The following is a 12,371-nucleotide window of genomic DNA, read 5'->3' as shown; positions in this document are numbered from 1 at the left end:
CTATGAGAAATCCAAGGAGGGAGACATCACTAAATGATCTCTATAGCATTTAAAAAATATTTTCCTCAATTACATGTGACTTCTTTTTTCTTTTTTCTTTTTTTGCAGGGTAATGAGGGTTAAATGATTTGCCCAGGGTCACACAGCTGTCAAGTGTCTGAGGCCAGATTTGAACTCAGGTCCTCCTGAATCCAGGGCCAGTGCATTATCCACTGATCCACCTAGCTGCCCCCACCAATTACATGTGGAAAACAATTTTTAACATTCATTTTTTAAAATTCTGAGTTCCAAATTTTTTCCCTCCCCTCTCATTGAAAATTGGTTGGTGTCCCATTAGCTTCCACTTGTCCAATTCTATTTTTTTTTTGGTGGGGCAATAAGGGTTAAGTGACTTGCCCAGGGTCACACAGCTAGTAAGTGTCAAGTGTCTGAGGCTGGACTTGAACTCAGGTCCTCCTAAATCCAGGGCTGGCGCTTTATTCACTGATCCACCTAGCTGCCCCCCAATTCTAATTTTTAAGGAATTATTTTCTTCAGCAAGATTTTCCATTTGAGCTAATTCTGCTTTTCAAGGCATTTTTCTCTTCAGTGTTTTTTTTTTTATGCCTCTTTTAACATTTGCCCTGTTCTGATTTTTAATGTATTATTTTCTTCAATATTTTTTGCCTCCTTTACCAAACTGTTTTCTCTTTTTTCATGATTTTCTTGTATCACTCTCATTTCTTTCCCTCCATCCTATTTCCCTCTGCTTATCCTTCTCTTTCTTTCTCCTTTCATCCTGTCCTCCTCTAAAGTGTTTTGTTTTTGACCACTCTTTACCCCAATCCTCCATTTTATCAGCACCCTCCCTTTCCTGATCCCCCTCCCCTCCTAATTCTCTATAGGGAAAGATAGATGTCTAAAACCCTGCTGAGTGTATATGTTATTCCTTCTTTCAGCCAAATACGATGAGAGTAAAGTTTAAACATTCTCCCCTCTCCATCTGCCCCTCCACTGTAAAAGTCCTTTCATGCCTCTTTTATGAGAGGTGATGTAACCCATCCTACCTCCCCCTTTTTCTTTTCTCCCAGTGGATCCCTCTTTCTCACCCCTTAATTTTGTTTTTTTTTAAAAGATATTATCCCCTTATAGTCAATTCACATGTGTACCCTCCTTCTAACTGCCCTAATAACAATAAAGTTCTTAGGAGTTATAAGTATCATCTTCCCATGTAGCAATGTAAACTATTTAGCCTTATTGAATCCCTTATGATTTCTCTTTCTGGTTTACCTTTTTATGCTTCTCTTGAGTCTTCTATTTGAGCGTCAGATTTTCTGTTCAGCTCTGATCTTTTCATCAGGAATGCTTGAAAGTCCTCTATTTCATTAAATATCCTTTTATTCACCTGAAGGATTATACTGTTTTGTTGGGTAAGTGATCTTGATTGTAATCCTAGCTCTTTTGCCCACCAGAATATTATATTCCAAGCCCTCTAATCCTGTAATGTAGAAGCTACTAAATTCTGTGTTATCCTGATTGTGGCTTCACAATATTTGAATTGTTTCTTTCTGACTGTTTGTAATAGGCACAAAAATACCAAGGAAAATAACACATTAAAAACCAAAATATGCCAAATGGTAAAAGGTACAAAAATCCACTGAAGAGAAGAACACCTTAAAAAGCAGAATTGGCCAAATGGAAAAAGATATAAAAAAATCACTGAGTAAAAGAATTCCTTAAAAAGCAGAATTGACCAAATGGAAAAGGAGGTGCAAAGGCTCAATGAAGAAAATATTTCATTAAAAATTAGTGTTGGGCAAGTAGAAGCTCATGTTGACTATTTTTTTCATGCTTCTCTTGCACCACTCATTTCTTTTTCCAATTTTTCTTCTACCTCTCTTATTTGATTTTTAAAATCCTCTTTGAGCTCTTCCAGGAAGTCCTTTTAGGCCTGACACCAATTCACTTTTTTCTCTGAGGTTTTGCATGTGGTCATTTTGATATTGTTGTCCTTTTCTGAGTTTGCGTTTTGATCTTCCCTATGAGTATAATAACTTTCTATGGTCAAATTTATTTGTTGTTATTTGCTTATTTTTCCATCCTATTTCTTGTCTTTTAACTTTATGTGAAAGTTGGTCTCTGCTCCCAGGGTGTAGGGAGTGCTTTCCCAAGCTTCAGGTTTATCATGCTGCTGTTTTCAGAGCTAATTCTGGGAACCTGTAAGTTTTTAGTTCTTCCAAGGTGGTGGATCTCTAAGGAGAGGTGTGGTCACTGCCCTCCCAGTCTGTGCTCTTCTCTGTGAAAAATCATACTCTTTTCTACACTGGAATTATGACCAGGGTCCCTGTTCCCCTGCATCTGTGAGCTCTAATGTGCTATGACTTCTTTTTGCCCCGTAATTGCAACCTGGCTGTATGACCCTTATGGCCAATGCAACAGAGTCCTGTACCCTGCACCAGCAAAGTGTTCCCTGCAATCTCCTTCTGACCAGTTGTCTGGTCCCTATTTTTGGCTAAAAGCTTCCAAAGCTTCAGCTGCCAATTCAGTCACCCCCAAATCTGGCTGCTGGCTTGTCAAGGTAAGTCTGCACTGAACTATTCTCCACTCTTACCCCAGTGAGATAGATCTTTCCTGTTAACCTTCTAAGCTGTCTTGGGCTGCAAGGTTGTTTCATCTTGTCCTTTTGTTGGTTCTGCTGCTCCAGAATTCATTTTGAAGTGTTATTTTAAAGTTTTTTTGGGGGAAATTTGGGAGAGTTCAAGCATGTTCCTGCCTTTACTCTGCCATCTTGGCTCTGCTTCTCTCCATAGCATTTTGATAGGCTTTCCTTTACTTCCATTACAATTTAATTTGTATCATAGTTATTTGTCTCTATATTAAGTCTATATTAGACTATTAGCTCATTGAGGGAGTTTGTCATTTTTCACCTTTGCATCTCCAGGGTCCAGCATGATATTCTAGAAATACTAGGTGGTTAGTGTTTGCTGAAGTGAATAGATAGCCCATATGAGAGAAGAAAATGAACTCTTCTAAGAATCAGTTTCCTCATATGAAAAAGGAGAAATTGGTCTTTCTACCTTAGTGACCATCAAATCCAATCCTCTTATGAACCTTAAAAGGAAGTAATTTTGCTCAAGGTCCCTCAGGTAGTGGCTGAACCAAAATGTGAACCCAGTTCCTCTGACTCCAAATACGTTCTACTACATCACACTGGGCCCAGCTAATAACTCTAATGAGCTGTGGGATGTCCTAACTTTTCCCCAAGTTAGACAGTTGTCCCCTCCCCATAGTCTTGCTTTGAATAGATTTAACAAAGAAGTCTGCCTTTGGCTTTTGTACTGACATATTTCCTTTTTGTCTAAGTAATTAAAGACACAATTTCTGAATTAACTCTCAGAAAATGAATTCCTTTGTTTCAATAGGTAAAAGGTCTTAGGTCATAGGGAGCTGGTGTGCAAGGATCCCTTTGAATAAATCAATTGAATTAGACTTCAAAGATTGGGCAAAAAGTATCCCTGGAGGTTTTGGAAACCAATGACTTGAAAATAACAATAGAATTATAGTCCGTTAGAGCTAGAAGAATCTTTTGAATATAGAATATTAAAGTTGGGGGAGGTCTCACCTCCATCATTTTATTAATAAAGAAACCACGGCTCAGAGAGGGAAATAAGTTTTCCCAAAGTCACACCAGAGCTAGGGCTGTGAGCAAAACTCAGGAATTCTGTATCCCAGTTCAGTACTTTTTCCAGGACACCATGTTAATATTATCTGACATTTAAGTAGTATTTTTAAACTTTTCAAAGTACTTCTAGTCTCATCTCTTAACACCTGCTACTTTGTGGATGGAAAAGCAGATTCTGAGTATAGAGTGACATCAATTTAAGCTATGAAATCTTTTCTAAAAGGTTTGGTGTATAGTAGATAATGTCTGAATGGTATGAAAATACTTATTCACTTCCTGGCTCTTCTACTAACTAGTTGTGTGGTCTTTGGGACATCACTTATCCTCCCTAGTCTTCAGTTTCTCTCTCCCAGAAAATGAGAAAGTTGGAGTAGATCACATGTAAAGTCCCTTTCACCTTTAACATTCTGTAATCTATTGTTCTAACTATTTTATGTTCTAAGGTCCCTTCCAGCTCTAATAGTCTGTGTTTTAAGATTTCTTGCACCTCTAACATCTTCCAGGACTCTGAGACAGAGCCACTGAGATTGGGAGCATTCTAGTCTTCAAATCTATCATCATTGTCAATGAAGCTTTGCCCACCCATTGCTACCTGCTATGGCTAGCAAGTTTTTACCACTCTCTAGCCTCTTACCTTTATTTTGTGTGTGTGTCTCTGCCTCAAGTATGTTTCTTGTAAACGACATATGGTTGGAATCTGCTTTTTAATCCACTCTGCTATCTGATTCCATGTTAAGGGTGAGTTCATCCCAGTCACATTTACAGTTATGATTACTGTGTGTTTTCCTCCATCCTATTTTCCCCCTGTTTATCCTCTCTCTCCCTTTACCCTGTCCCTCCTATAAAGTGTTTTGCTTCAGACCGTCCTCTCCCCCAATCCACCTTAGGAACCTTCAGAGGGATACTAATAAGATATAGAACTGGATCACAGAAATCCCAGTGCAACTCAGATAGGGAATAGCTTCCCAAGAGGTTTCTTCTTTCAGTTAAAAGCAATCAGAATACTGTTTCACATAAGACCAGCTTCTAATGAAGGGTGCACCAAAGGAGGAAGAAAAGTATAAGAATAGTATAATATATATATAATATATAAGAAAATATATAATATATACTATAAAATATATGTTTAAATATATTATAATATAGAAAATATATCATTTTATTTTTATATATAAATATAATATATAATATATATAAGAAAAGTATAAGAAGAGTATATTATAGGAATAATGACACTAGAGTTCAAGCCCATAGGACATATCTGAGCAGTCAGTGTTGTTTTATCTAAGTTCATATCAAATCTATGACCTTAACATCTTTGGGGCTCAGTTTCCTCATCTGGAAAATGGCATGATTGAAGTAGATGGTTTTTAAGGTTGCTTTCAACTCAAATATTTTATATTCAAAGGTGAGTGGTAGTGGTGATAGTGCTACAGAGCATCCCATAATCATTTCCATACCTAGACTATTAAATTATAGTTTGGCTCTTGAAGCAAATCATAATATCTGACTGCCTAAGAGTAAACTACCCTCCTACCCAGCCCTACCTCCCATTTTCTTATCTCCATCCTTCTTCGTTTTATCTTTCACATTCCCTACTCTAATTCTACTCACCCCTTCCCATTGTGCCCTTTGGAATTCCCATTCCATAACTAACGCAATTCCTTCCATTTTGAGCTTTTTCATCTCATACCTCTTGTTGTTGTTGTTGTTGTTGTTGTTGAGGGGTCATTTTTTTCATTCATGTCCAACTCTTTCTGACCCCATTTGAGGTTTTCTTGGCAAAGATACTGGAGTCATTTGCCATTTCCTTCTCCATCTCTTTTTATAGATGAGGAAACTGAGGCAAACAGGATTAAGTGACTTGCCCAGGATCACACAGCTAGTAAATGTCTGAGGCCAGATTTGAATTCAGGAAGATGAGTTTCCTGACTTCAAACCCAGCACTCTATCAACAGTGCCACCTAGCCGCCCTGTGATACTATTAGAGATCTAGTTTCCCTCAAATGACACTACATCCTTGTTCATCCTCTCTAATGTTGACCACACTTGGCAGCCATCACACTGGTCCTGTAGGTGGAATACATCATCTTCATTGTCTCTTCCAGAATCAACTTGTGCTACCATCACTCAGCAAAGATTCCTCTTCTAAAATTCACTCAAAGGGGGCAACTAGGTGGTGCAGTGGTTAAAGCGCCAGCCCTGGATTCAGGAGTACCTGAGTTCAAATCTGGCCTCAGACACTTGACACTTACTAGTTGTGTGACCCTGGGCAAGTCACTTAACCCCCGTTGCCCCGCAAAATAAATAAATTAAATTAAATTCACTCAATTAGAATTGAACACCCAAACCAGATCATGGTGGCTATTGATTACAAGCCCCCAGGTAGTCTCTGTTGTCAAGAAGTTCAATACCTTAGGACTCATTGACTTCTACTCCTCTCTACTCCTGCTATTGTTAGGGTACAAATACTAAAAAAACATACATATTGGTGTACCTAAAACAACATAGCCTCCCAGTTCTGCATCCTCCTCAAATGCCATGATTCTCCACACACAAAAGATTGTTATACTCTACATTTCATCATTATCCATACATGGAAAGAGGGCTGACTGGATTCATAGGACTTATGTTCAAACCCTGTCTTTCATCTTGCCACTTGTGTGACTGGATAAACCACTTAACCTCTCTGGGTCTCAGTTCTCAGTTTCCCCACATGTAAAAAAATGATTGCATTAGATATCCCCTGAGGTTCCTTCAAGTTCTAGATCTATGATCCTATAATCAAAAATTCTGATGTGCCTCTACTGGATTTAGAATTTGGCCCCCTTCTCTCCTTATTCCAAGTACAGTACTCTATCCACTATGCTGCCTAAGTATAGAACCCCTCACTTTCTTCAAGAGCCAACATAAGCAGCACCTTCTACATGAAGCCTAAAAAACAAACAAAAAACAGCACCAACTGCTAGTGTCTTCCATTGCTAAAGTAAATAGTATTTGTTTTATTTTGGTTTTATTTATCCTTATTTACTCATGCTATCTCCCTCAATATCATGTAAGTTTCTTGAGAACATTAACAATTTCAGTCTTGTTTTCATGTTCCTAGCACTTAGCACACGACCAGACATAGAGTAGCTGCTTAATAAATTCTTATTGATCAATTTTTGGTTGGGTTTACATTGTAAGGTTCCTCATAGTTCTGACATTCTCTATTTTAGCATTTCTACAGTTCTTTTTAGTTTACAAAACTTTGTGGTTTTCAGGTATGTTTTGTGTAGATTATCTTAATTGAGCCTTTGTGAGGTAGGGGGTATAACCTAAGATTCAGAGGTAAAGTAATCATTAAGAGTCATATAGATAGTCCAATCATTCTCTAAAATGAGATGATATTGAAATCTAGTGGAAAGAGTATTCAACTTGGAATTGGGAAAGTCTTGGGTTCAGATTTTACCTCTGAAATTTACTAGTTGTCTGATTATGGGCAAATTGCTTATCTCAGTTTCCTCATCTAAAAATGCATATAATAATACCTTTTTCACAGTATTGTTGTAAAAATTAAATGAAATCATGTATATAAAAGAGGTTTGTGAACCTTCAGCTATTATGTTCTAAGAATCAGCTCCACTTTATGCTCCACTGGTAACATTCCATGGTCACAGTAGTTAGAGCTGGAAGGGAATGTGGAATCATGTAATAAAACGCCATTATTTTACAGATGTTAAAATTGAGGTCTAGAGAGGTCAAATGACGTTCATAAGGCCATATAGGAGTTCTGAAGTGCATTCAAGCTCTGACATTATTGGTTTCTCTATGTCTCTATTCCCCCAGAAGATTATAGATTGAGTTGAGAATTAAATATGCAATCTATTTAGAATGAATAAGAGGGTATATTTCTATTCGGAGAAGATTTCTCTTTCTACCTTGATGGAGGAAATGGTGAAAGGGGAGGGGGAATGCTTTTACAGTTTTTCTTTTGATCTGGAAAAAAGCAAACAAATCTTACAGAAATCCCTGTGGTTTTTCTGTAGCATTTTCAGTAAACACACCATCTAAGAACTGTGGGGGGAAAAAAAAGAAAAGGTCAGGTTAGGGAATGGTAAATAAGAAATATAATTACAGAATGGTATTCCTTTAATTTGAGAGCATAATGCAAATTAGCCAGTCATGCCCTTTCTCTAAGACTTGTTTTAATGAATTCTGCATCTCCAGTAAAAAAAGGTTGGAAAGGAAAAGGAAAATGGTTAGTATCTGGAGTTAAAGGTACAGAAACTTCTATTTTATTAAATGGCATGAAAATCTATAATATTAAAAAAACATTCAATGTTAATATTGTTGAGATGAAATTGTAATTTCCAAGGAATATTTATGTTCTTTATACTAAGTATGGTGTAATACAAAAATCACTGGACTTTGAGTTAAAAGACCTGGGTTTGAGTCTTCCCTTTGCCAATTACTAGCTTAGGTGATTTGGGGCAAATCACATCACCTCGGAAGATGGGACTCCATGGGCCTCCATTCTTCATTTATAAAATGAGAGGGTATGATTCTATCATCTCTAAGATTTCTTCTACTGCCAACATTCTGTAAATGTGATTCTAATGAAGCCATAAGATTTTCAGGAAAATTATTGAACATCCCTGAGAAAGTTTTTGAAATAGTTCTCTTGAATTCTAACATAGAAGGCAGTAGGATGAAGTAGAAATAGCCCTGGCCCAGGAAACCTGTGTTCTAGTTCTGGCTCCATTATTAACTTGTCCTGTGACCTTAGACAAGTCACTTCTCTTTCTCAGTTTTTTCATTTATAGAAGGAAGGAAATGGACTAAGATGATTTCTCATGTTTTTTTCTCCTCTGACATTCTACATTCTAAGTTCTAATACTCTATGCTCTAGGTTCTTTTCATTCTACATCATCCTATGCTCTCATTCTCCTTTCAACTTTCACATTCTGTGTTCTGGATTTCCTTTCAACACTAATATTCTATAATTCTAAGAAATAAAGTACATTACTCTACTGCCAGGACTTTCTTATCAATTTTTTAGGGGAAAGGGAATAGGGAAGCTTTTAGTAAAGAGATTTGCTTAACAGAGATTACTTTGGGAATTGGTTTTAAATGGAAAGGGGGTACAAGAGCCAAACTATAATTTTGTAGTCTGGTTGTGGAAATGATTATAGGATTTTTGCAGCACTATGACCATTACCACCCACCTTTGAACATCAACTATTTGAGGTGGAAGCAACCTTAGAAATCATCTACTGCAATCCTGAAATTTTACAGCTGAGGAAACTGAGTCCCAAAGTCACATAGCTATTTAACAAATCTGATATGAGCCCAGATAAAACAACACTGATTATCCAGATATGTCCCATGGGCTTGCACCCCAGTGTCATAATTCCCACACTCTATTCCTCTTCCACTCTCCTTTTCTTCCTCCTTTGTTGCACCCTTCATCAGGAACTGGTCTTATGCAAAGGACTATTCTGACTGCTTTTTTTGTTTGTTTGTTTGTTTTTAGTGAGGCAATTGGGGTTAAGTGACTTGCCTAGGGTCACACAACTAGTAAGTGTTAAGTGTCTGAGGCCGGATTTGAACTCAGGTACTCCTGACTCCAGGGCCGGTGCTCTATCCACTGTGCCATCTAGCTGCCCCATTTTCTGACTGCTTTTAACAGAAAGGAGAAGAAACCTCTTGGGAGGTTTTTCCCTACCTGAGTTGCCCTGGGATTGCTGTCCTCCAGCTCTGCATCTTATTAGTGTCCCTCCGAGGGCCCCTAAGGATTAATGTTCAATATGCAGACATATCTGTTCACTATTATAGCATTGCTTTAGTCAATCCACAATGCTCACATAGAGCTGTAATGTTTTCTTGGAAATTTTAGAACAAGCCAATGTCAAGTTTCAGTTAAAACCATAAAACCATCTCTAAGGAATTTATCTTGACGGTTCCTTGGCAGATAGAGAGCAGACACTCAAAAATTCAACCCAGAGGTTCTTTGCTGGCAGCAAGAAAAGCATTATTTGGTAGAGCCTGAGCTCTCGGCTTTGCCCAAGCTTGTAATCACGTGCATGAAATTAACAATTAGTGTCAGAAAATTGCAGGCCAATGTCATGGGCGCTTGCCACACCGGGGAATGTAGTAAGTAGAACCTGCTGTGCTACTTGAGAATTTGGCAAAGTGGGGGGAGTTAAGGTTCTGGTGTGAGTCCTAATCCCCCAATTTAGGGAAGAGAGGTCACTGTGGGAGCAGAGGGATGCAATTTCCAATCTCCCTGTAAAGGCAGAGCAAAAAATCCTCTGCCATCTTAGACTTTTATGAATATAGATTGTTAGAGCTAGAAGGGGCCATAGAGCATAGAATGTTAGAGCTGGGAGGAACCTTAGAACATAGAATGTTAGATCTAGAAGGGACCCTTGAATATAGAACTCCAGGACTGGGAAAGATCCTAAAATGTAGTATGTTAGAGCTAAAAGGGTACTTAGAATATACAACACGACAAATCACCAAATATTTATTAAGCACGTACTGTGTTCCAGGCACTGTACTAAGCACTAAGAATATAAAGATAAGGCAAAAACAGTTCCTCCCCTCAAGGAGCTTACATTCTAATGAGCGAGATGGGACTAGATCTATAAGGGACCTTTGAACATATGATGTCAGAATCGGAAAGGAGCTTAGCGTACAGAATTTTAGAACCGAAAAGAATTCAAAGGCCCTTGATTATATTTCTTATTACCACACCCTAATGGTTTATGTTTGGTTGTCAGTTTGGACACAGTGAATTAGGGAAAAGGTACTAGTCTATGAAAAGTGATGGGAGGACCTAAACTTGAAGAACTGGAGAACTATGATCATGAAGCTTTGCATATGATATTAGACTTGGTCCCTGAGCCAGTTGATTTTGCTTAACTGTTTTTCTTTGTTACAAGGGAAAGCTCATTGAATGGGGTTTGGTGGAGCAGTGGCAGTTGTGGGAGGAAAGTATATCTTAAAATGACTGTGATGTAAAAAACAAAACAAAACAAAAACACACCGCTAAAACTTTTTTTTTAAGTAGTGGAGATTTCAGAGGTCTGGAGATAAAACATCTCCTTCCAGAATGGACTAAAAATGCAGAATGAGAGGCATTTTTGGACATGGCTAGTGTGGGAATGTGTTTGTTCAAGTCTGCATATTTATTATGAGAGTTTTCTTTTTCTTTCATTGTTCAATTAGGGGTGGGGTGGAAGGGAGAGAAAATAAATGCTTGCTAATCAGAAAAAAAAATAATCAAATTAAATTTGAAAAAAAAAAGAGAGGAAAAAGTGGTAAGAGGACCTAGAATAGTAGTAAGTGGAAATACACTTATTTAGACACTGGTAGTTCATATCACACTACTTAACTTTTTTTCAGCCTATTTCATCATTTTATTAGTTGCTAGACAGAACAGGGCCATTAACTAGCTGTGGGGTAGCCAGACATTTGCCAAGTGCCCGAGTCTTTCCCCTTCAGCATGAACTGGCCCAGGGGACTTGTGGTTTCTGGGCTGTGCCTGTTGATCAGGATCCCCAGAGTGCTCTGCTCTGAGGTTACTAATTCAATCTTCCTTTCCTTCCCTCAGCATGAGCCAGGAGACTCAAGCCAAGACTGAAGGAGGAGTAAGAATAGTTAATGGGAGGGCTAGCTAATGCCTGTTTGTGTGGACTCATAGCATCTTAAAGCTTGAAAGGACAAAGTGATGCAGGGGAAAGAAAGCCAGCTTTGGAGCCAGAGGACTTAGGTTCCAACCCTTACTCTGCTACTTACTGCTTGGGTGGCCCTTGGGCGAGTCATTTCCCCTTTTCTCCTCATTGAATCAATCAACAAGCATTTATTAAGTGCCTCCTATATGCCAGGCACTGGGGTTACAAAGATGAAAAATGAAAAGATTACTGGTTTTAGGGAACTTACATTCTGTGGTATAAACAACATATCTGTATATGGTGGTGAGTGACCTGTGATTTCATCAGGGTGAGGATGCTATTTCCAATATACCTGCAAATGCAGAGCAGAAGAAGCCTTTTGCTATCTTAGACTTTTGTGAACATAGGTTGTTAGAGCTAGAGGGGTCCTTTGCACACAGAATGTTAGAGCTGGGAGGAACCTTGTAACATAGAATGTTAAAGCTGGAAGGGATCCTAGAATATCTTCCTTATGAAGAAACTCCCTCTAGCAAGCTAGCTTGACAACCCCTCTGAAATGTATAGTTTTAGACTTGCCTGGGGTACTGAGAGGTTAATGACTTACCCAAGGTCACATACATAGCCAGTGTGTGTCTGAGTCAGCACTTGAACAGAAGCTTTTCTGACTCTGTCTTTGTCTCTGTCTATGTGTGTATATGTAACTCTCTCTTCATATATATTTACATACATATGAACACACAGATATTACATATAATATAAATATACATATATACATGCAGATACACACACACACACATATATATATGAGAAGGAGGGAGGGATGAAAGGAAGAGGGAGAGAAAGAGAGAGACTGAGAGGAGAAAGGAGAGACAGACAGAAAGAGGGAGAGAGGAGGCAGAGAGTACTGAGTGGTTCTTGCCTTCATTTTGTCATCTGTTTTTATCTTATTTGTCCTGATAAGTATTATCTCCTTTTTGATTCTCTTCTTTTCCCTTAGAGAGCTAAAAACAAAATAAGATGAAAGCCACAACTTTTTTTTGCTTAGCTTTCCT

This window comes from Dromiciops gliroides, chromosome 2, assembly GCF_019393635.1.
Source record: "Dromiciops gliroides isolate mDroGli1 chromosome 2, mDroGli1.pri, whole genome shotgun sequence".
NCBI classification, from domain to species: domain Eukaryota; kingdom Metazoa; phylum Chordata; class Mammalia; order Microbiotheria; family Microbiotheriidae; genus Dromiciops; species Dromiciops gliroides.
The sequence above is the reverse complement of the archived record's forward strand: the minus strand, read 5'-3'. Positions refer to the sequence as shown.